At 34.9% G+C, this 26,711-nt stretch overlaps 1 protein-coding gene across 1 annotated transcript in view; it reads right to left on the reverse strand.

Moving 5' to 3' along the window:
* The window catches only part of CDH18 (cadherin 18), a 974,018-nt gene that overhangs the window by 693,155 nt on the left and 254,152 nt on the right, over positions 1-26,711 (reverse strand). Inside the window, exon 2 of the mRNA XM_089313132.1 lies at positions 18,850-18,909. The gene's annotated coding sequence lies outside the window, so the exon portion shown is untranslated. The remainder of the gene's footprint in view (positions 1-18,849; positions 18,910-26,711) is intronic.

The raw sequence follows: 26,711 nt of genomic DNA on the forward strand, positions 1-26,711 counted from the left end.
TAAATCTTTAAAAAAAAATCTTTCCTGATTGATTAGAAAAAATTAATGAAATTGGTACTAAACATAACTCTTTATGTTTCCTTAAAATAACAATAATAAAAATAAGTTATTTTACAGTGACAGAATTATTTACTACCTTAATCAGAAAATGCATTATATTTTAAAAATACACTGACGTCACTGGGAAAATGTAAATTAGTAAGTGCCAGAGGAGACAGAGTATACATGTGAATTCTACTGAACAACAGTAATGGAGTTGCTTAAATGTTATTTTTTCCTTTAGAATATATTAAGAATATGTGGGACTGGTGCCATGGCATAACAGGTAAAGCTGCCGCCTGTAGTACCAGCATCCCATATTGGCACTGGTTCAAGTCCTGGCTGCTCCACTTCCAATCCAGCTCTCTGCTATGGCCTAAGAAAGCAGTAGAAGATGGCCCAAGTCCTTGGGCTCCTGCCTAAGAGACTCCTGGCTTCAGATCAGCCTAGCTCCAGCCTTTGCAGCCATCTGGGGAGTGAACCAGCAGATGGAAGATCTCTCTTGTGTGTGTCTCTGCCTCTCTTTAACTCTGCCTTTCAAATAATTAAATAAAATCTAAAAAAGTGTCAAAGTAAGTTTAATAATATATTAATTATCAGAAAATGAGATTTGTCTTTATGTTTCCTTATTTATATGAAGGAAATTCAAAACATTCGTGGAAAAATGGAATTGAAAGGAAATTTTATTTCAGTGGAAACATATTTTGAAGTCCATGCACAATGTTTTCAAAATATGTATTATGTAAAAACTTTTTGAAGGCCTCTCATATTTTATTTTTTAAAGTTTTATTTATTTTTATTTTTATTTTCATTTTATTTGAACATCAGAGAGACAGAAAGTCAGAGAGAGAAAAAGTCAGAGACAAATAGAGATTGTCTTTTCTGCTGGTTCATTCTCCAAATGTGCAAAACTGCTGGGGCTGGCCAGGTTAATGTCAGGAGCCTGCCTTGTGGGTGGTAGGGATGAACCACTTCAGCCATCAGCTGCTCCTTCCCAGAGTACACAATAGCAAGAAGCTAAAATTGGGGACGTTGCTGGAACTTGAACCTATGCACTCAGAGGTGATGCAGATATCACTACAGTTATCTCAACTGCTGCACCAAATGATTTCTTCCCCTCATATTTTATCCAATACATACTGCTTTGTTAGTAGTTTTAGTAGTTTCTACTTCTGTAGATAGAAATGAGAGACAGATTCCATAACTCATACTTAGAAATAATAAGTGTGAGGATTAAGGAAAGTATGTGAAGAACTCCCAAAAGGTAGGCATGACATGAAGTGTATGAACGCACTTTATGAAGAGATTGAGCAAGAACATGGACTGTGATACGGTAATGTCTTCTCCTTTGATCATTCACTGGAAGCAGGTATCCTCTTCTCAAACTGCCATGCTTTCCCTGTGAGAACTCCATTCTGGTCTTCATTATTACTGTCTTGTCCTATCATTTACACCATCTTTTCTACATATTTAAATTTCCTCATTATTAATCTGTACTTTGAGACAACCATTAAATATATATGAGTATTATATATTAATAAATCCATAAAATATTTTCTTTACTCTGTACCCTCTCTAACTTTTGCCATCTATCTTGTATTTTCTTATCAGAGTATTTTAACCAAATCTCATTATTTAATTCTTTTTATAACTGACTAATATTCTACTGCACACATATACTGCAGTTGCTTAATCTGCTCATCCATTGACAGGCACCTAGGTTGCTCCCATATCTTCTTGATTATTTTTAACAGTGCTGCAATGAAGTGTGCGTATCACTTTCATTGTTCATTTAATTTCATTTAGATAAAAATCCAGAATTGGGATAGCTGAGTCACATGGCAGATCTACTTTTAGTGTTCCATGAAGGATGCACTAACATACATTCCCACCAAAAGCATATAAAGTTCCCTTTCTTCACATCTTTTCCAGGGTTTGAAGCCATTTGGGCTCAAATATTAAACCTCATCCTGCTCACAGTAGTTTAACAATATCTACACTAATCTTTGTTTTATGTGCCCCATACCAACTGTACAATTGATTATTCTATTTTGAGTATTTTTCATTCACACATCAGCAATCTAGAAAAATAGATCTTTTCTCTTTGCCTGTAAATTCAGCCCCTCCTCCACCAGCATCCTTCTGCAGTGTTTAAATGTATTCAGATCTCCCATCTAACCCAGAAGGCAAACCCATACTTTTCTCTCTCCTCTTCTCTGTCAGAGACATAATTCCTTTAATTTCATTTCCTGTCTCCTCCTCAGTCTATTGTAGTGTGACTTCTCATCATTCAGCTAGCAATGTTTTCCTAAGATTGTCAGATAACTGCATTCTGTTAAATAAAATGGTAAAAAAATCATGTTTTTCTTGAATTTTCTACACTATTGGGCAGTAGGATTTGAAACCCTTAGAGAAAGCACTCTTTGTCTACTGCTTCAAGTAGAGGTGTGCATTTCCACATGGGTGACAGGAGCCCAAGGACATGGACCATCTTCCACTGCTTTCCCAGGTGCATTAGCAGAGATCTGGATTGGAAGTGAGGTAGATAAGATTGGAACAAGCATTTTGATATGTGCTGCCAGTATTACAGCCTATAGTTTAATATGTATCATAATGTTGGCCCTTTTGTTAGGTTTTAGTTTGTTGCTTGGTTTCTAATTTTTTGGCCATTTCTTTTTACTTTTGTTAATTTTGTCCCCAGCAATTGCACTGTCTTATGATCTTTATTTTTTCCTTTAATATTTCTATTGACTATAAATCTTTGTATTCAAAATAGATGATAACTAAGTACTATGCCGTCAAGTGTAGGTTTAATAGTTTTCGTTGCCTTCAAAATTCTATTCCTGACAGTAGGAGAATGGGCAGCAAACTTTCACACAGCTGACTGCATGAATATAGTCACAAGGTGTGAAATAGGTTCAGTTGAGTCAATTCATATTTACATATGGTATGGCTCCAGGTATAGCATACCACATTGTCTGAACACTGATTAACTGTTCATTTTTTGGTAGATGCAGATATTTTTGCTGATTCATTTTCATGCCACATTAGGATGCTAAGAGGAATATAAGGAGAACAAACCTGGAAGTCCATTAAACATGTTGAGAGTGTGAAGCTTTAATTCTATGGATAAGTATGGACTATCAGAAGTGTTGATTAAAAAGTGAGCTCAGAATTAGTGTTTACTACAAAAATAAAAAGATACGCATTATTGTTTCATGGAGTTCACATAAAAATCACCTGAGAAATTTAATGTTCTCTTACACTGAATATATTTAATCACCACAAAGCCCTGAAGATCTCAAAACATGAACTGATTAAGATTAGCACATTCGGATGATCTGCTTCATTGAACTCTTTCATGTAAGGCTAGTATTTTCTCAGGTAGAACAAGGAATTCAATAATGTTTGCTCTATTATCAATACTATTTACTGTCATACAACATCTTTATTTTGTCAATTAAATGGGCATTCTTAGAATTATACTTCTTCATTGAAGTTATTTTCTATTTCTGTAACCATATTTATGTTCTTTTAGTAATATGCTAAATATTCTATCAGATTTATCAATAGTTTTCTTATTTTCTTTTTGGATCTAGGTTGTTTTTTTTTTTTCTGTATGTTTTCTCCCCAACTGTCTTTCCTTTGGACCCCTCCTTTTTTTTTTCTTCCTTAGCTAAGGATATTTATATGTAGTTGTATTTCTGGGCAAAGAGCCCAAATTGAAATAATTTTTGTTTGTTCTTCTCATGGTGTCCCAGATTGTTAAACTGAACAAACTAGAAAACTCAGTCTCAGACTGTTTTGAAAGGAGGGATTTGAATTAATAATATGATTACAGCATTACTTCGTTATTTATTTTCTGTGGACTCCAACATATTAAGGTGTATTATTTGCAGTATTTACAGTGCAGGATATAGTCTGGTTAGTTTGCAGGCACTGCAGATAATAAGTATTTATTTATTTATTTCAGAGGATCAGCCATAGTAATTTCTTCTATTAGAAAAAGGAAATAGAAATAATGAATATTTCTAAATTTATTGTATACAATATCCTTTATGATCCAGGTGTGTGGCATTCCATTCATGTCTGCTAACCACTCAATGTGCATAACAGAAAGCACTTAACTGGATTGTCATGAAATGCCAAGCAATCCACTACACTGGAATCTGGGCACCTGGGATATAGAACTTTACCCCTGTGCTCAGAACGGAAAACTGGAATTTATGAATGGTGGCCTATAAAATATAAGGAATACTTCAAAATATATTTTCAAAGTCAAATTTCTCCTGTTCCCTTGACATTCAAACAGAATGGTTTATCTCTACCTTGGTAATCAGAGTAGCTAAATTTCCTAAAAGAGGCAATTTATTTTTCCTGCCTAAGCCATTTTTTTTACGTACAATCAAAATAAATTCTAGTTTTCCATTGCTAACTAATGACCACAATGTGTTTACTTACCATTAGATCTCCCTTACTATGTTCATATATGCTACTTTTGCCTTTATTTCTTATATATGTAGATGTTTATTTTTTATGATATTGATATGATTTGTGATGAGATTCCATTTTAATGATTTTCTACCTAGTCCTTCTAGTTTGTTCAATTTAACAAAATGACTTTGATCATCCCACATCTTCTGGGATAGATCATCTTAATTTTTTTATTATACGCTTGTTAAGTTAGGATTTAATACAGCAGAGCCTGCAAAACTTCATCCCAATTCTTTCAACAAATACAGAGAAGAAAAATTAGTTTTAACATCTCAGATCTTGGGTGGGGGACTATCTTGATACAGATGTTATAAAAATTACATACTGAAAGAGAAAAAGAAATGGAAAGATACAGGCAGGGAAACCCTGAAACTTGTGTAAAGTGATCATTCAGAGCTTGTTACAGAGGTCCCTGACAGAGTCCAGCCAGTGGCTTGGAACCTACTCAGGATGCTTCTTGGTATTGGTCAATGTGGTAGTGAGAGTCATTCATCCATGGCTACAGCTGTCATTTGTTGGACTCTTTTGTATGTGCATAAAAATAGTTTGACTATAAAATTTGAAACAAAATTGTATAGTATGTGCTCAATTTTATATTTGGTAATCTGTTGAGGCTGCTGAAAAAGGGGAACTCTTATCCACTGTTGGTAGGAATGTAAATTCTTGCAGCCACTCTACAAAACAGTATGGAGATTTCATAAAAAAATGGAAATACATGCCATTTGATCCAGCAATTCCACTGCTAAGTATATACAACAAAGACATGAACATGCTATATAAAAGAGATACCTGCACCACCATGTTCATAGCTGCAGTGTTCACAATAGCCCAAATATGGAGAAAAAAAACAAGGTGTTTATCATCAGATGAATGATAAAGAAAATGTGATACACACAATGGAATATAATTCAGCTATAAAAAGAATAAAATTCTATCATTTGAATCTAAATGAATGTTACTGGAGGGGATCAGGTTGAATGAAATAAGCTGGACACAGAAAAACAAATATCATATGTACCCCATTATATATGGTAGCTAAAATTTTTTTAAAAATCAAAACAAAAGAAACATTTGTCTGTATCTGTATTGCTTCAAATACACTTTTTGTCAAACTTTGTTTCATATTTTTGTCAACCAGTGGTTAAGAATACTATACTACTATAATTTTGATGACCAGTGATTATTTTAAAATTTAACATACATGGGTGAAATGGTCATCTTTCCAGTTGATTATTGTTTTCTCCTTGCATATATTACCATTGAACTAAGGTCCTTTTACTTTTCACTTGTAGCTCTCTTTGTTTAATGGAGCATTAAGACCTTGACTGTAATGTTAATTAAAAATATGTTATCTCAAAAACTAAAGAGAAAGAAAAAGGAGCGAGAATGAGAGAGAAAGAGAGAGGAAGGAAGGGAAGAAGGGAGAGCGAGAAAGGGAGTATCATTATATTCTTAGAATTGTATCTGTGAACCACATTGAATATGTTTTCTTCATTAATATTACATTAACATGAGAAAACATATCAGAAAAAAAAATCAACATTGAACTTTAGGGGGTTTAGTTCCCCCTAGTGGTAATTAAGTGAGAAAAATTCTGTAAAATTTAAATAGGACTCAAGCACATTCAAGTCACTCGAGAGATCACTTGTTAATTTCATCATTTCACACATTTGGAAATAATGTCTAGAGACATGAAGCAACCTTCAAAGATTAGGAAACTGTGTAGTAGCAGAAATATGGAATCTGATTTCCAGACTAAACTTGTAAACAGAAATATTATTTGAGTGTACTGGTTTGTTTCAGATTAAAGAAATAAAATATTTTTCAGGATCATAATATGAACATTTATATTTTAAAACTTAAAACTACAATAATAGCAGTAAATTCTAAAGCATAACATTAGCAACTTTTAAAGCCACATCAATAAATTTCTATTGTTAAAAAGAATGTAAAAATAACAGTATACTAGCATAGTAAAACACAGATTCAAATCTCCTAAAAATTTGTTTTACCGAACACGAACCTGAGAATTTCACTGTCCTTAAGACTAAATGGCAAAATTAACATGAAAATTCTTGATTGTTTATGTGAAAATATTTGTCTTCATCCCTTAGGGCTTTTTGTTTGTTTTTTGACTTTTAATAAAGGAAGGCTGTCTAGGTGACCTTTGCTTGTACTCTGAAGCTAAGAGAAGGCAATTTGAGTATTGAGTTTAATAATTTTTCTCACTGTCACATATGATATATATGTTTCATTATTTTATGAACTTAAATCTGCAGGCTAAGGAGTAGAAATTAAACCTACTTACTGGAGAGAAACATAAGTGTAATATACACATAGCTATGGTAATTTGAAAAACAAAGGGAAGAGAAAAATCAGTATCTAAATTACAGATATTGGATTTTGTCAAAATGCCACTTGAGTTATTTTTAGTTACATTTAGTCTGCACACCCAAAGTATTCTTTGAAGTTGTCTTTGCTGAGCAAATCCAGGCAGCTCTGCCTGGTTGTGGTTTTTACCATGGAATCATTGTTTTTTCCTTTGTAACATTCACCATCCCCAGTGGAATTAAATTTGCTTCCTATCTATCTATGTAAAGTTTATTGAGACAAACACATGATGCCTGACAAACCTTACAGGATGTGACAATAAGTACTTTTTAAGAAAAAAAAGATATCAAAATGAACTATATTTTGAAATGTTTTATATTATTTTTGTCATAGTCAAAAATAGTTTTCAGCTACAAATGTAATACTAATTAAATCATTCACTCAGATAAACAAGAGATTTGATTGAGGAATATGAGAGTATAATAATTCTGACTTTAAGAAAGGGTCTTCTATTTTAGGTTAGGAAGGCCCTATTTTACAGGTATGCAATTTTCAAATGAACTACCAATTTCTTTGATAGAAATGAATAACATATCTTATAGACTCTAATCACAAATAAATTGAGATCAGATTAACCAACTTCAAAAATCCTTAAGTTCACCAATGTCTCTACATCCTTCTAAGAAATGTAACTTGTCTCACATCATGGTTACTTGTCCCTTGTTACTTGTTCTTGTTCTTTGAGTCAATATTACCTAATATTTCAGCTTTGTATAGTTTCCTTAATCTATGCGTGTATATACAAATCAATCACATTTTAATATTATTTATAACATGTTTTCATAAATAATAAAATGCATTTATGTATATTAGAAATATGTTTATAATTTTACAGTCCATTCTCATTTACAGGTTTTTGAATCCCATCACTTTATGGCTTACATTGCTTTCCATCTGTATTAGTCTTTCAAAATATATTTTAGTGAGAATACCATGGCAAATTTCTTTGTTGTGAACTTTATGAATCATTTGATCTTTAATGATGGTTTATCCAGATGGATTTTCTATATTAACAGATATAACCTATTAGCACTATAAATAATATTCTAATATTTTGTTTTCCCTTTTTTTATGAAAGCTGTATCAATTATTATATATTATATTTTTATTGTTTTTAATACTTACCATTTTTGGCATACTTTTTAAAATAGAGTTAGGATTGAATTCTTTTTCTTTATTGTATTCACACTTGAAATTCTTCTATAATCTCAGTATCTTTTGTGTTGTGAGTGTTTTATCTTATTTTTTGTTCCTATCCTGAAAATGTTTAGTGGTAGATAGTTGCAAAAATAAATATAATTCTCACTCCCACAGAATCCTTATCACATTATAATTATTCAGAAGTCCTTATCAAAATGAGAAGTCTGTTTATTTACTTCTTGATTCAGAACTTGGCTACAGTTTCTTTTAGTGCACAGGATAAGGTAGAAGGGATGTCATTTCAGATACAACTTAGGTCTCAAGAGTCTTTGAATACTTCATTTCCTTCTCTCTTTCTCTGCTTCTCCTTCTCCCTCTCTTCGACCCCCTTCTCCTGCATCCACTAGCAGAGAAAGCTTGCATCCTGTAAGGGTATAAGATGACATGCGAAACCAAAAGGAATCTTCTCAGTTGACACAATCTTGCACCAGCCATCACATAGCTAACCTGTCAGCTGACCACAGATATGAGTGAGCCAAGCTTAACTAAGATAATAAATCCTGGGAAGTAGAATAAGTCCAGCAAGCTATAAACACGAAGGCCATAACTTTGCTCATTTGTTCTTTGAATATTTTTTCTATCTTGTTAGCTCTACTATCTCCTCTGTTATTTATATTTGCAATTGTCCATGTATGTTAATAGGTTTAACAAATTACCCATTGCTTTATAAGTAAGTGATACATTCTGGGTAATCCCTTCAACCTATGTTTCTGAAGATGAGTTCCCATTAATGTAATTAATGCCCTCACAAGAAGAGACATGGTGGCTTCTTTCCTCCCCCTGTTCTCCACTGTGTAAAGACACCATAAGAGGATAGCCATCTATAAACCAGGCAGTAGGCCCTGACCAAACACTGTATCTGCTGGCACTTTGAGCTGGAACTTTCCAGGCTCTAGGACTGTGAGAAATAATTATCTAAGCCACCCAATCCCTGTCAATATGTTACAGTGGCCTGAACTGAATAGGACAATCCCAGATGCTACTTCGAAGAAAAAGAGGATTACAACACAAGACAATGTTACAGCTGGTATTTGGCATAGTAGTTGAGACACATCAAAGTATCTGGGTTTGAGTCCTGGATCCAGCTCCTGACTCTTATATCTGCCACTGCAGATGCTGACAGTCTGCAGTGATGTCTGAAGTAGTTGTGACCCTGCCACTCATGTGGAAGACCAGGATGGAGTTCCTGGCTTTCAGTTTTAACCTCAGCCCACAGTGCCCATTGCAGATATGCGGGCAGTGGTGCAGTAGATGGGAGATCCGGTGTCTATCTCTGTTTGTCTCCCAAATAAATAAATTAGAAGTTAAAAAATAATCAAGGAGCATCTGTCCAGAAAGCCTAAGCAGCTTTCTGCCCATGAGATTGCATTTATCAAAAAATAGAGGAGGGGGATGGGCATTGCGGTACATCACATATAGCCACAGTTAATGATGCTGGCAACCCAGATAGGTGTGCCTGTTTGGGACTCAGCTGCTGTGCTTCCAATGCAGCTTCCTGCTCATGCATCTGAGAAGAGAGCAGAACGTGTACCAATTGCTCCAGCCTCTTTCAGCCTTGCGGCAGCCTAGACCAGAATAGCTGTTGCAGGTATCTGGGGAGTGAACCAGTAGATGGAAGGTATTTCTCTGTTTCTTCGTCTTTCTCTGTCACTCTGCCTTTCAAATCCATAAGCTGTACTTTGGAAATTTATGTTCATTCAATAAAAAAATAATATTTTAAGAAAAATAGAGGTAGGATTACATATTCAGAAATCTTATTTTTTATTTTTTATTATAAAAATGAATAAAATAGAGTACAGATACTGCAAATTGGATGAAAATATTGAAAAACAGATGAAGAATTTCAACATAATTCAGGTACCAAAAAATAAAGAAAACTACACTTGGAGAGAGTTTCTAGTCTGCTTTGTACTGCAGGGAGGAATGACAGAGGATATCCCACAGAACTACAATATTAAATTGCAGAAAGTAGAGGATAAAGATGAAATTTAAAGGGGGAACTAGATTGAGTTTTGGACTTCTGACTTCTGTCTGACCCAGCCTACATTGCTGCTGGAATTCGTGGACTGAACCAGCAGATAGAGGATCTCTCTCTCCCTCTCTCTTTCTGTCTCTTCCCCTCTCCCTCTCCCTCTCTCACTCTGTTTTTAAAATATATTCAAACAAATAAACAATAAAAATGAGGAATACCTAAACTTCTAACTTCAAATAAAAACTGGTAGAATTTTTAAAAAAGCAACCAGATAAACCAGACATGTTAGCTAAAGGTAAAGACAACAAGATATCTTTTGATAGAAAGTTTTCCAATTATAATACAGAAGAGCAGTACCTGCAAAATAAGGAGGAAACTTATGTGTAAATTCTGTGTTAATATCTTGTTTTCTGAGGTTTAAAGACAAATCAAGATGTTCTTCACATTTGCAGATATACCGATCAGTGGAGGCCGGGAAATCACCAATACTAAGGATGACAGGTGTGACTGGTAGCACGCATTACTTAAAAGAATGACAGAAGTAACATAATTGAAGTTGTTAAAAGCATAATAAAGATAAATTACTAAAAATGTTATTCCAATTAATTCAAAGACTTATTTATTCATTTGAGAAGTAGAGCCACAGACAGAGACGGAGAGACAGAGAGGTCTTCCAGCCTCTTGTTCGCTCCCCGAATGGCCACAACAGCTGAAGCTGGGCTGATCAGAAACCGGGAGCCAAAAGCTTCCTTCAGGACTCCCATGTGGGTGGAGGGGACCAAGGACACAGACCAACTTCTGCTGCCTTCCCAGAGATCAGCAGGGAATTGTATTGGAAATGAGCTGAGGCATTCAAGTGAGTTGAGTGTTTTTGCATCTTACAATTTGTTGAACTCTAAATTTAGTGCAGGGTGAATCTTATGAGTATAAACTGAAAGTATGTCCTTGTAAAAATTAAGAGGAGGAATAAGAGAAGGAGGAAGAATGGGAGCATTGGTGGGAGGGAGAGTAGTATGGGAAGAAGTATCACTATGTTCATAAATCGGTAAATATGAAATACACGGTTTGTTTACCTTAAATAAAAAAGTTTAAAAAAAGGAATTGAGGTGATGAAAGCTACATTAGCAATTGTACATAAGACATAGGAAATCAAAATGGAAAGCTATAATATTATTCTGTGGAGTATTGGTTGACTGAGTTTTAAATTTTGAAGAAAGTTAAAGTATAATTTTCTGGAGTTGGTGTTGTGGCATGGTAGGTAGAGCTGGCACTTGTAGTGCCAGTATCCCATATGGGTGCCAGATCAAGTACTGGCTGCTTCACTTCTGATCCAGCTCTCTGCTATGGCCTGGGAAAGCAGTAGAAGATGGCCCAAGTCCTTGGGCCCCTGCACCCACGCGAGTGAGATCCCAGTGGAAAGAATGGGTCATCAAAGAAGGAGGTACCTTTCTCTGAAGGGAGGAGAGAACTTCCACTTTGACCATGGCCTTGTCTAAATATGATCAGAGTCAGTGAACTCAGGGGGCTTCCATAGCCTTGGCAGCTCATGACAAGAGCCTAGGGTGATTACTGAGGCCATAAACAAGAGTGTCAAATTGTTAAGTTAACAACAGGAGTCACTGTGCACTTACTCCTCATGTAGGGTCTCTGCCCTTAGTGTGCTGTACATTGAGATTTAATGCTATAACTAGTACTCAAACTATTTTTCACTTTATGTTTCTGTGTGGGAGCAAACTGTTGAAATAATTACTTAATGTATGCTAAACTGATCTTCTGTATATAAAGAGAATTGAAAATGAATCTTGATGTGAATGGAAGGGGAGAGGGAGTGGGAAAGGGGAGGGTTGCGGGTTGGAGGGACGTTATGGAGGGGAAGCCATTGTAATCCATAAGCTGTACTTCGGAAATTTATATTCATTAAATAAAAGTTTGAAAGCAAAAAAAAAATTAACAATTATGAACACTTCTAAAATATTTTTATTTATTTTATTTGAGAGTAGAATTACAGATAGAGAGAGGGAGATGGCAGAGAGAAAGGTCTTCCATCTGCTGGTTCACTCTCGAAATGGCTACAACAGCTAGAGCTGGGCTGATCCGAAGCCAGGAGCCAGGAGCTAGGAGCTTCCTCCAAGTCTCCCATGTAGGTGCAAGGGTCTAGGCACTTGGGCCTTCTTTGATTGCTTTCCCAGGCCATCAGCAGAGATCTGGATTGGAAGAGGAGCAGCCGGGACAAGAACCAGCACCCATATGGGATGCGGGCACCTCAGGTGGAGGCTGAACCTACTAGGTCACAGTGCCTGCCCCAAACATGTTGATAAATGTGCTTTTCTTATATATTTTTATAAATTACTTTCAGTACATCTCAGGTATCAAGAAGCTTTCTTCTCAGTAGTTTAGCAAGAGCCTCTAAAACATAGTTCTCTTCCACAATGACAAGTATTATGAGATTACTACCTTTAATAAAATCATTATTTTTGTCATCTATTACACTAAATTAGCAATATCTGCAAATTCGTTATACATTTTTGTTTCTTTAAACAGAATCCTAGCCAAGTTCAATAATTGAATTTATTACACTAAATTCTACAAAATCTCCTGTTTCTTTCTCAAAAAAATAACATTGGAAGATAAGTGAAGGAAGCAGAACTCTTAAATAAGATAAATAAACCATTACAATGAACCCAGTAATTATGTTTATTACTGTTACCTAGACCTGTGGAACATAATGGAAAGACCTCAGTTCAAAGATTGACACTTGAATATTTCTACCCCATTATCATTCCAAAATTGCTGAATGTGGCTGAAATTTAGAAAGGGTACATACACTAATTACACCAGGTCAGAGAGCTAATAAGAGTCAAAAAACAGATGCTCATGTAGCAGCAGTTTGAAAATTATTGACACTGCTTAGTTAAAAATTTACAAACACTTATTAAAATATTGAGCATTAAATTATATTTAGATATTTTGCTTAGCAGATAAATATTACAAATATTATAATTTCAACCTATAATTAAGAAATCAAATGCATACCACTTACCATAAATTTCCATTTACATCCTATCTAATAATAACATCTGGTGAGGATAATTTAATGTTGCACTGGAAATTTGATTTTGCAGAATCTAATCTAATGTAATATAAGAATTTTCATAATTAGTCAAAAATGAAGTGATACACAGGCACAGGCCACATGTTTTTCTCTTCAAAAACTTGTTTCTAACATGGCAATAAGTTGTCTCAGGAGATTACTCAGTTTGTCATTTTGCATTCAGTGTCCCTGGTTTGAACTGGACTTGTCATTATAACATTGATATAGAACAACCAGAACATGTACTATAACTTAAAAATAAGAAATTGACAGAATATTATAATTTGGACTGTATGAAAATGAAAGTAATGAAGTTTGCTTATGACAAACAAATGCAGGAATTGCATGTTTTCTTGATATGATGCTCAAAACTTCTAAAATAAGAAAAATTTTTTTTTTAACTTTTATTTAATGAATATACGTTTCCAAAGTACGAATAATGGATTACTATGGCTTCCCCCCCATACCGTCCCTCCCACCCACAACCCTCCCCTTTCCCACTCCCTCTCCCCTTCCATTCACATCAAGATTCATTTTCGATTATCTTAATATACAGAAGATCAGCTTAGTATACATTAAGTAAGGATTTCAACAGTTTGCTCCCACACAGAAACATAAAGTGAAAAATAATAGAAAAATTAACTTTCTTTGAATTGTGCATGATTTTACATAACATATTTTAATTAAAATATATTGTATTACTTGCAATGTTTTCTCTGCATTCAGGTTTTTAAAACTGTATTTCAGTAGGATAAAGAATCTAGTGAAGCAATCTCCTGAATCAAGATCAAAGATAAACAGATGGAAAGAGAAAGAGAAGCATATCTTAAGTTTTTCCTTTCACTTATTCAACCTCTAAGCAACATCTTTTATCTCTGAGTCTAGCTATGTAAAGTAATGATTGACATGCAACCTCAAAACTTAAGGATCTTATGTTTTGACTTGGTATCTCCTCAGGTGACTTACTGGTGCCCAGGAGTTGCATTAAATCAAAATAAATTGCCATTTGTTAGTAAATACGTCATCAGTTCTGCACAATGGCTTTTCTTGTCCTTGCAGAGATGGCTCAATAAATAAAATCCATGCATACACTAGAACTGGTCCCAAACTTTATTTTACCTTAGTGCAAAACAATCTGGAAATATCACTTTGTTGCAATAATGCTGAAATAGATGGTATTATACGACAGTATATTCCAGTTTGAAACAAGTGAAGCTGTGTCAAAAGAGGTTCTAAAACATTTTTATGTCCCCATAAATATGCCTGGATTTGAATCCATGAACAAATGGTTCCCCAAACAATTTATTTTTCTGAGGTACAATAGAAACACAGCAGTGGATGGAAGATGGAAAGAGTAGATGCCAAACAGGCACGTTGTGATACAAAAAGTCCTAAAATTATGACCAGAAAACTTGAGTGAGAAATTCCACTTGATGTTTAACAAGCTATTTTCTGAAGTAATTGAAACTACATACCTTATCAGATTATTGAGAACACACAGAAAGATGATTCACCTACATTACAGTGCCTGGCACAGTGTCTGAAAACATAATAATACAAAAATTCTTATAAGGTTGAATGGTAAGATTTAAGATGTGTCATAGTCCTTCATTTAAAAACAGCAAACAATATACTTACATAGCGACACATTCAAGTGGTCTCCAGAAAGCTCATGAACAATCGATATTATTAAAAAAGTAAGCATGGATTTCAATTTTTCTACACCAAAATAAGTGTATCTTTTAATCCTATTTTCCATGAACTTTTTTAAAACTCATCTAGTACATAATACACATAGAAATATTCAGACTTGCCACATGTAAATCTCCAGTATTTGGTGTCACTTCTTGGCTACGACTTTCTCAATAGTTTTGAATCATAACTGTAATACAGCACACAGTTTTAGAAGGGAGAAATAAATAGCTGCTATATCAACAGCTAAAGTTATCACTATTTTTGACTTTCAAACCTTAAGGAAAAAAAAGGGGGGGGCACAATGATGAAGACACATTGTGTCACCAGTCTTTTATTTTTTTAATGGGAGTGCTGTGATGGTTGATAGTGATTAGGAGAATGACTATTCAGATATGGGGAAGGTGGGGCAGCGAGAGATGGAATGAGGAAAATAAAATCCGAAGATCATAAAGTGGTGCTATATAAAAAGCTGGTAAGTCCAAACAAGTGCTCACTACTCAGCTTAGTGTTAAGTTGATTCTATAAAATACCAAATTATACCACTAGTCATTAAGTCAGAAGATACGCACAAATGTCACATTATTCTTTTATAAACTGCCTTATCAAAATTCTCTTTTGGTTTGTACAAAATTTATTGAGGTGACAATTTCTTATGTGTGTAGTACATGAAGTATTGTGTTATGTAGGTAGGAAACAGCTTACTAGCGACAGCTGTGTTTTCTGAATGTTACATATTTCAGTATGATTTTTGTCTATCCCTTTGTTGTGTTTATTTAGTTGAAACCCTTTTTAGTTATAAATCCATTGAGAATTTGAAAATGAATGAAAACTCTAGGCACAAACAAAAACATGAAGAGACAAAAATTTGTACACGTTTTTAAGGGATTTCAAATAGAAGTTCCAGCAATTTCTCTTAAAAGCAGGAAGTAAAAAAGCAAAGGAGATAATCATGATTAGAAATAAACTAATACCTCTAATTACCAGACCACCATAATCATGGTGCATCTGAGCAAATAAAACTAAATCCTCCCTCCACACCCACAGTGGGTAAGAAGAAAGGATGGTTCCAATAGGACACAGAACTAATCGAAGTTTAGTTGCCTCATCAGTAATACCAAGACAACATTTGTTTGATTTGATTATTCTAAATAACAAATAAAATTTTGCATCTCAGTCACATCACAACTTGTATAGAGTAGGCATCCTACAAATTTATAGGGATAAAAAGAGAATACTTGATCTTTGAGAAATCTTAAGAAAGCATCGCATGGAGGCTAATCAGCTAGTCTAACACCTGGCAGCTCAGTTCTTTCCCGAGTTCAAAACCCACCAGACATTCCTCCCTCTGGTTTTGTACCCATGTGCTCATGGGAGGCATATCTACTATACTCCCTACTGTAGTCAGTGCCTTCCCTACTATACAGCCTAATAATCTGTCAGTCCAATAATCTAGTTCATGCTAATAAATCAAGAAGCAGAATGCTGTACCCTCTCCACCCCTCATTGAACTTCTGCTTTGATGACTATATGTATTCCTAAAGTTTTATATTCTATTAAACTGACCCTTCAGGACTTTCTTCCCTTAGTTCAATTCCATCAATATTTATTAGTTCTTCTCCTGCCAATAATGCTACCAAACACTGAGGTAGATGAGAGCTTCAATAGAGAGGCAGAAAGATGAATATTAATTCAAAGACACTGAGTCCACTCTCCTCAATATGAATGCTTATCTATAGTAACCAGTAAGAAATAATTGGTATTCTGTAGTAGATAAATGAAAGCCGTGTATTTTTGGGGAAAAGAATGATTCAAATAGTTAAAGACAATTAGGCTCTCTGACTTTTCAATAAGACATATAGAGTCTTAACTAATTTGTAATAGAAAAAGAATAAAGAATTTCAGTTAGCATTGAGGGTATTCATATATTTATAAAAAAGAAATTTATAAGAAATTTTGCAATTAGCTCAAAGAAGACATTATATTTCTAAATATCCATTCACATTTTCTAATAAATAATTTCTACTTTGCAAACTCCTCCCCAAATATAATTATTTAGTTATAAATGCTTACTAGCTTTGCATCAATTTATGTACATTGAAAATGTAGTGTGTTAAATAAAAAGTCTCTCATGAGTAAGGAATTCAAGATTTTGATGAGATTTGAAATACTGAGGTGATAGATTTACTGCAGACTGCATCAGTTATTTCTTCAATGAGACATGTTTCAAATACCTGACACCGTTGAATAAGCGAAAGGGATAAACGTCTGACATTAAGAAACATGAATAATGCTGTTCGTCAACCAATGTGCAAGAAACTTGAACGTTCATAATCATATCCTTCCTCATAGACTGTCAGTCTCATTCTATCCCCCAGAGGAGAAGGTCTTATAAATCTACCCTGGCTACATGATGAGAAAAAGCGTTCACCCCCGAGATCAGCAGAAGCTTTCCTGGTATGAAGTCCTGCACAATTACATGTGCAGAAGCAATAACATTCTTGTAACTACAAACTAGATTTTTTTTAAACCAAATGTAAAGTTTTACCATAGTCTGAAATTGTGCCATGGAATTTAGCTTCAACACAAAGAACAAATGACAATTACCAAAATCAATAAAACTTAACATGATAAATAACAATAATAAACTATGAATAAATATTTGATTTTTCATTCATTTTCAATTTGAACCTTAGCAAATGAAAATCAGTGATTCTTTTTACAAGTAGGTATACAACAACACACACACACACATGCACACATATTCACTATGTTATTCTTACATGATAAAATGCCCTCACAATGATTAGCATAGTTATGCTTATTTATAATATAGTGATAGATTGATTCTTAAGATAATTAAGTCATGTATGTCACAATCATCAACAACATAATTTGAATATATCGTTTTTTACTCACATATATTTCTGCATGCTAAAATAATTTTTCTAATAAAATTTTCTATAGCAAAGACATATTCTTAACCTTGCTGATAGAAAATTCAACCTTGCTGAGCATTTCAAAGGTGATAAAATTGGAGTATGCTGAAGAGGATCATTGACACATGTATGTGCTGGGCATGAGGCTGGAGGCTGGATTGTACTGCACTTGAAACCCTGTGATCTCATATATTTACACTGAGTGGAAAAATTTTTGTTGGGTTCATGGGTGCTGTTTCGCATTTAATATATTTTCAGAAGAAGAAACTGAGATGTAGTGTTGACTTTCAAAAATAACAACTCTATCACATAAAACAATAGATGGACTTTGAAAATATCTAATGTTTTGGAATATCTGCACTTTTGATCATTTCTATCTATATAAATAATTAGGATTTAAGAAGATATATGCATACTCTTATAAAAGTCAATCAACTATATAGATGCTTGACACAGTACACTTTATACAAGCTACAACTATGTAAGTTAAAACAGTACATTTGATTTCATGTCTGGTTTCTTTACATACCATATTTTGATAAGAACTTCAAATAATATTTATGCAGATGTTTTATTATGTAAATTAATTTTATATCAGCAGAATTAATAACTAACCAAAATGGTAAAGCTACGTTTTATTTATTTTTTTCAGTACTCACAAGTACTTTTGTTTTAATAATCCTTTTCTATAAAACAGATTTCCACAGATAAATGATGATTAATAGCAGAAACATTATGACTTTAGGTGAAGAATTTTAAAGAAAATTTAGGAACGACTATAAAATTAATGTAATGTCAATGCAATTTGGGTTGTTCTTGGACATTTTAAATGTATGTCTATGAGAAAAAGTTAATTTTATTAGCAAAATTAGTGGGATAAATGATATTTTTGAAACTAATTTTAAAAAAATAAAATTATCAAATTTCTAAATAGATTGGTAAAACTATTAAAGATTTCAAGAGAAACTATATAACAGCAATAATATCTTTTTATAATATTTTAATATAATAGAAATTAAAATTTTACTTACAATTCACTTTATGAATGTTGGATGATATGTTTTCTTCTTAAATATTTTTGTGGTTGAGTCCTGAGGGGTATAAAAAAAGATAAAATGTGAAAAATCTGAATTCATATGCAATCATAGAACAATTTTTGTATATTAAAAATAACAGATTGGATAGCAAACAAATTTTTGAAGAGGTAAAATGTTGAGAGGCATAGACTTGCAACAAACCTCCAGCCAGAATTTCAAATATCTCAGTTGTTTGCTGTAAAGATTTCCTATTTGACTTTTTTCCTCTGAACCAGTCACATCTACTGATTTGGATGGATGTAATTATGTGGTATATATGTGCTCTGATATGGATTATCTAAGTTACAAGTAGTGCGACACCAGACCTAAGCATTATTCTTTTTTTAAAGATTTATTTATTCATTTAAAAGTCAGTTACACAGAGAGAGAAGGAGAGGCAGAAAGAGAGAGAGAGGTCTTCCATCCGCTGGTTCACTCTCCAGATGGCCGCAACAGCTGGAACTGCACTGATCCGAAGCCAGGAGCTAGGAGCTTCTTCAAGGTCTTCCACATGGGAGCAGGGCCCAAAGACTTGGGCCATCTTCTACTGCTTTCCCAGGCCACAGCAGAGAGCTGGATTGCAAGTGGAGAAGCTGGGACTTGAACCGCTGCCCTTAAGAGATGCCGGGACTGCAGGTGCAGGCTTTACCTGCTACACCTCAGCACCGGCCCCCAAGAATTACTCTTATTTCTTGACCTGCTTAACCAAAATCAACCTAACACATCCTCCACTAACTATGGGATTTTATAAATGGTCTCTATTTAGTAAATAGATGGAAATTACAGTTGTAATGGTCAAACAGATGCATCATGGGACTAGTAGAGTTTTTCAGGGGGTTAAGCCACTGATTGTGACACTAACATCCCATATTGGAGCATTGGTTCAAGTCCTGGCTGCTCCACATCCCATTCAGCTGCTCTAATGTGCCTGGGAAGGCAGTAAATAGGGCCCAAGTGCGTGGTGCCCTGCAACCACGTAGAGCAACTGGTGGAGGTTCCTGGCTCCTGGCTGCAGCCTGGCCCATCTCTGTCAGTTGTAGGCATTTTGGGAATGAAGCAGCAGATGGAAGATCTTTCTCTCTCTATTTCTCTTCTTCTCTCTTTGTCACTCTCTCATATAAATAAATAAACTTTTAAAAAAGAAAAACAGATGCCTCAAGTACTAGAGAAATATTAGACAAGGATAGATTCTTCATTCAGCAACTATTTAATGAATTCCTTCTATGAGCCAAACAGTATTATTTGTACTGAAGATAAAAGAGATAAAACCACCTACCTTCAGGTTGATTATAGTTTTAGGAGAGAAATGGAGAAGTCAAACAAATATAAGTAGATATATATAGATATAGATATATATATATATATAGATATATAGAGAGATATATATATCTTATATTATATATAGATAGATAGATATCATATATATATATCTATCTATATATATATATATGAAAAAAATTGTAAAACAGTCTCTGAATCTGGAAGTGATAATCTATAGTATGAAAGTTAAGGGCCAAGTTGCTTAAGGTCACAAATATGAGAACGAGCAATCACTGAGATAGGTGAGATAGGCAACCCCGAAATGTGGTGTGAGGCTGTGGAAGCACTGTGAGAGAAAACATTCATAATAGTTTGGTCATTTGTATGTGTGACTATCAGTGTAATCCGTCATCTATCTATATCTATCACCTGTCATCCATCATGCATCTATCATTCATCTTTCTCTCTTCTCCCCATCCCCTCCCTCCGCCCTTCCCTTCCTTCTTTCTCTTCTCTTCTCCTCCCTCCATCCCTCCCTCCGTTCCTCTCTTCCTCCCTTTTTTCCTCTTTTATTCCTTTCTATTATCTATCTATATCATCTGTCTTCTATTGAGGGAAGCTGAAAGTCTCAGATTCCAGTAGAACACACTACTCAGAAGATTCAGGGATCCCAAGCCACACATGGTGGTTTTCCAAAATGAAACTTGGTGTAGTAAAAGATAACTATAGCCCCATGTGAGCTATGTCCAAGTTTAATATCAAGGACTACTGATAATACAGCGTTCAGGTATGCTTTCATTAGGAATTACAATCATTCATTACTAGTGCACGTGTACACATGTCTACCCATGTGATATGATTTGGGATGAGGAACAGCAAGAGCTTCCAAGCAGTGATTTTTGTTAAAGTTAAAATAAAAAAAAAACTTTGGTTTTTAAAATATTTTAATATTATTTTGTTACTTTTTAATAGGTGATTTTATTTTCAAAATGTTGTATTGAAATACAGTATACATACCAAAAACGTCACATAACTATCCAGATAAATGAGCATTTTGTTCTCTGGTAATACTTATATTCAGCCCCCAAATTAGAAACAAAGCATTACGTGTACATCCAAGACTCCTCACTATTCCCCCCTCTTCATTTCTCTTTTTTTAATATTTATTTGTGAACGGGGTGTCCCATGTGGGTGGCAGGAACCTAATCATTTGAGACATCACCACTGCTTCCCAGGCTGTGCTTTAGCAGCAGAGGAGTCAGAACTGGGAGTCAGGATTCAAATCCAGGAACTCGGATTTGCATGTGAGAATCTCAACTGCTAGGCTAAATGCCAGCTCCCTACACAGTAATTTTAAAAACTGGGATTTTTTTAATATTCTGCAGGATGGAAATTCGCCTGTGAGTACACAGGGTCCTTTTCACTTATAGCTGGAAATTTTTTGTTAAGGTTTTTGTAGTACGCTCATTGGAAAAAGGCAGACAGCATGTGTTTGATCATTTTACCTCTGCTCCAGTGCTAGTGCAGAACAAGTAACATCTTTTGGCATGGAGAAGCTTAATGCACAGCTCTGATTCTGATTGTGACACAGTCTCTTAATTTAACTATTTTTCTTCTATTTAATACTTCTTTTCTTCTAATTAACTACAATTTTTTACAATTAATTTATAATTACTCAGAATACCAAAAGTAATTCCAATCAGAGGATATCACAAGTGACATCCATTTACAATGTTGAGTACATTCATTCAAATATAATGGAAAAAATTCAAACATTTTCTGAAAAGGATCTATTATATTTTCCTCTTACTAAGAAACACAAATTTCACATTTCCTTAAAGTCACACCATCTTGTGACTACTTCATCTATTTCTATGTCCCAAATGTTTTAAAATTCAACAATTATTACAGAAAAAATTTCAAAAGTATTCATTTGTATGTCTGAGTTCCTGGGATAATAAAAAATAACACTCATAGCTACAGAAGAATAATGTTAGAAAATGCATATGTAAGCCAGCGCCGCAGCTCAATAGGCTAATCCTCCGCCTTGCGGCACCAGCATACCGGGTTCTAGTCCCGGTCGGGGTGCCAGATTCTGTCCCGGTTGCCCCTCTTCCAGGCCAGCTCTCTGCTGTGGCCAGGGAGTGCAGTGGAGGATGGCCCAAGTGCTTGGGCCCTGCACCCCATGGGAGACCAGGAAAGGCACCTGGCTCCTGCCTTCGGATCAGCGCAGTGTGCAGGCCGCAGCGGCCATTGGAGGGTGAACCAATGGCAAAGGAAGACCTTTCTCTCTGTCTCTCTCTCTCACTGTCCACTCTGCCTGTCAAAAAAAAACACATGCATATGTAGTTTCAGACAAATGTATTCTCACTTATTATGTAGGTCACTATTTCAAAGCCATTTATGTTATGTTACATTGCACTTCAATTCATTCTTCAGTTTGTAGGCTTAGAATATATTCACAAAAATTAAAATTCCTGCAGGTTGTAAAAAAAAGTGTTTTACACAGTAGCATAAAAAATATTAGAAACCTTTCTATAATTTTAGTTGTGTTTTCTAAGAACCATCCAACTTAAAGTAAAAGCACAAAATTGATTTTTTAAAAAATTAGAACTTGGCCAGCACCGCGGCTCATTAGGCTAATCCTCCACCTGTGGCGCTGGCACCCCGGGTTCTAGTCCTGGTTGGAGCACTGGATCCTGTCCCGGTTGCTCCTCTTCCAGTCCAGTTCTCTGCTGTGGCCCGGGAAGGCAGTGGAGGATGGCCCAAGTGCTTGGGCCCTGCCCCTGCATGGGAGACCAGGAGGAAGCACCTGGCTCCTGGCTTTGGATCGGCGCAGCGAGCTGGCTGTGGCAGTCATTTGGGGGGTGATCCAATGGAAAAAGGAAGACCTTTCTGTCTGTCTCTCTCTCCCTCACTGTCTAGCTCTGCCTGTCAAAAAAAAAAAAAAAAAATCAGAACTTCTCAGTAAGAATGTCAATAGAGAAATAATGTTATTTGAAGGTTTCAGTCGAGGTACATTCCTCTCCCAGAGTCATGGCCTCCTCCCAGGAAAACTCAGATTCAACAGTTATTTCCACACCAAGCACTCTGTCATTTAACTTTTTAATCATATTTGCTAACCATATTGGTTTCAGTCAGCAGGTGGGAAGTATCAATATGTTCCTAAATCTGTATATATGAAATATATGAAATTTGTATACCTTAAATAAAAGTTTAAAAAAATAGCAGAAAGAAAAATCTAGCATGTGAAAAGTTATACATTTACAGAAATAAAACTGCACATCAAGTAGTATATTTTAATGTTCTTTTCAATTTCTAAATTAATACTTATAACATTATATTAATCAACAAAAATCTACCAAGTAATTCATGAACAAAATAACTGTGGTTATAATTATTTTTTAATACAATGCTCAATCATTTTGACAAGAACGCTGTGATTGTCACTAATATTACCATTCTTATATATGCAATACTGTATATATTAGGAGCAGATTATTCTAATTTACCCAAATCCCAGTGCAATAGCCAAGATTAGCTACTGCTTGGTTTGGCATCCAAAGACCTCAGAAATAGCTGGCATTAGTCATTAAAGTAAACTTAATGGGGTGGGAGGAGATTGAGAGAGAGAGAGAGAGAGAGAGAAAGTTCTCATCCACTGGTTAATGCAACAACAGCTGGAGTGGTCAGGGCCAAAGCTGGGAGCCAGGAACTCAACCCGGGTACACCACATAGGAAGGATGGACACAGTTACTTGAGCTATCTTTACATGGAAATTCCATGTGTTTGGACCTTGAAATTAACACGACATCAAATTCTAGTTAGAATCTTGCTATTGGCCAGTACAACTTTATGCAGAGAAACTAGAAATGACATGTTCAAACCTTGACATATAGAAACTTGATAAAATATCTTCCTAAGAATAGAAACCTATTACAGATTTGGTACTTGGAAATGGGGTGCAGATGCAATAAACACATTAAAACCAAGTCTAAATAGCTTTGAAACCAGAAAGTTGGTAGAGGCTACAGGGTTTTATAAAGTCTGAGTCAGACAGGCCTAACTAAATTTCCTGGAACAGATTATTAGAAGACTGAATTTGGAAAATGATGCTAGGGAGGCTTCAGAAGATGGTGACAAATATCACTGAGAATTAGAAGAGAGACCTGTTTCATATAAAAGATTACCAAAGCTGTGCCCCATGGTTATGTACAAATCAGAGCTTTGACGTGATAAACATGGATATCGAGTCAAATGCCATGAAAACCCCATTTTTTTCTTACTGCTTATACTAAAGTGTGAGAAAAGATGAGAAGTTGAGATAAAACACAAAGAATCAGAAATTAATAATTTTGAAAATTATCGGCCTCTCCTGATGGCAAATGATGTCTACCAAAAATGACTGCAAAAAGTAGAGCATAGGAAATGTGGTGATACATTTGTATTACCATTAGTAAACTTTCAAAAGTTTAAGGAAGTCATACTATATTCCTTTCATAGGGTATGGCTACATTTTTTTCAGCCGAGAGTCATAAATATTTTTCCCTAGTCCCTAACTCAATCAAGAGTAGTAAATATTTTAGAACTGTTAAAAAAAAGTCATTCCTGTTATTCTTCCATATTCCTGTTTCTGCACTAGAATATTTGTAACTATTGTTTGATGCATGTCCCACCATTGTATTTTGGGGTGTTGGGAGCTGCTGACTTGTCTCATGATTTCCACAGGTTCATAAATGAAAAATAGCTTCCCAGAATTTCTGCATAACAGGATACATTCAGGGATTCTCAGCTACTCTTGGACTTTAGATTTCAGAATTGGAATTAATGAGATTTTGATGAGATTCTGCATTTTAAGCTGCAGTTGTAATGGATTAAGACTATTGGGAAACTTAGGTGAGAGGGCAAATATATTTTGCTTTCTCAAGATCAGAGGATGCCACGGTCCTGCCTCCTGCTGTAGGGCTCTGAGTAATAATTTTTGGTTAACTGTGGCTAGGACTTAAGAGTATTAATACGATACGCAGTCTATAATTATGTTATATATGATTTAGTCATAATGGGCTGAATCTTCTGGTGGCTTTGCAAAGACACTGTTTTTAGTTAGTACCTAAGGTCTACCTGTAAAAAATGAGAGACATCTGGTTGACAGCCAGCAAGATAAAGGGAGAATTGGTCCTCCAGCTGCAAGGAACTACGTTCTTTCAACAAATTGAATGATGGGTTAGTAGTCCTGACTAACACATTGCTTATCTTTTGAGAGAACTGCTTAAATTAGGCCTAGAGACCTGATCATGGACATTATGAGATAATAAATGGTTGCTGTTTTAACCTACTAAATTTGTGGTAGTTTGTTACATGATAATAGATAACTAATATATCAGCCCTCCAAGAACAGTGGGAATCACTGAACTCCTAACTCAACTTCTTTATTTAAATAAATATAAATGCCTTGTTTTAGTAACACCCAAATATATGTTGTTGTCCCCGTTATCCTATTGAGAACATTATCAGTAGAATTCTTTAAAATTATTTCATATATTCTTAATTGTGTGTCTCACATTAAAACAGAATAAACTTTTAGAAAAATGTATTGTAATTTTGGTTAATTTTCACCTTCTTAAAAGGAAGAGTTAGAGGCATGGGGGAGAGAAGTTTTCTACTTGCTTGTTCATTCACCAAGTGCCTGTAACAGCCAGGGCATAGCCAGACTGAAGTCAGGAGTGCACTGCTCCATCCAGGTCTCTCACTGACCCATCACCTGCTGCTAGTGGAAGCTGGATGGGAAACAGAGGTGCTGCGACATGGGATGTGGGGATCCCAAAAGCCCAGATGAAAAAATAGAAAAAATAAAATGAATTTTAAGTGAACAGAATGTTCAACTTAAAATAGGATATTACTTATTAAATGTCTTTAGAGTCTATTTGCATTGACTATAAAAGAATGATGATGATTCATCCTTTACATCTGCAGTGTAAGCATTGTACCAATAAGAATTGCTGAAAAATATTCATACTCTGTGGTTTTCTTTGTACTTCCAACATTAAAGTGATAACAAAACATCCTGACTGAATGGCACTGGAAAGTCATCAGCAATACAACTCCACTACTTAATATAATTAGGAGTGCAATGGACAAATAATCCTTTGCTCCTGGATACAAGGTGCATGCTCATTCATTAATGTAAGGGTCATTCATAAGCCAATTTTGTTATTACCCTGAAATGACATTGTTGTTAAACTGTGATAAAGGGAAAAGCAAAAACTGGAAAGGAATTTTAATGGTCATTATCTTCATTAGCTAATGAGATGTGCTAATTATGTTCTTAAATGGCAATGATTTAGTAGTCATGACATATAGGGCTCACCGAGCAATATCTAGGCCAGTCTCCTTCAGTGTTTTCTCAGAATGTTGGACAAGCTTTAATAATTCAGAGCCCAATATGGTAATTATGAATAAAATTATTTATTAAAAATGCCTTCCTAAGTTATGTAGCTATGTCAGATGTTGTGTTGTCCTTTTAAATGATATATTAATATGAAATATAAGAAACTGGG

The sequence above is a fragment of the Oryctolagus cuniculus genome, chromosome 14 (assembly GCF_051225735.1).
Source record: "Oryctolagus cuniculus isolate XC-2025 breed Fujian yellow rabbit chromosome 14, ASM5122573v1, whole genome shotgun sequence".
Taxonomy (NCBI): Eukaryota; Metazoa; Chordata; class Mammalia; order Lagomorpha; family Leporidae; genus Oryctolagus; species Oryctolagus cuniculus.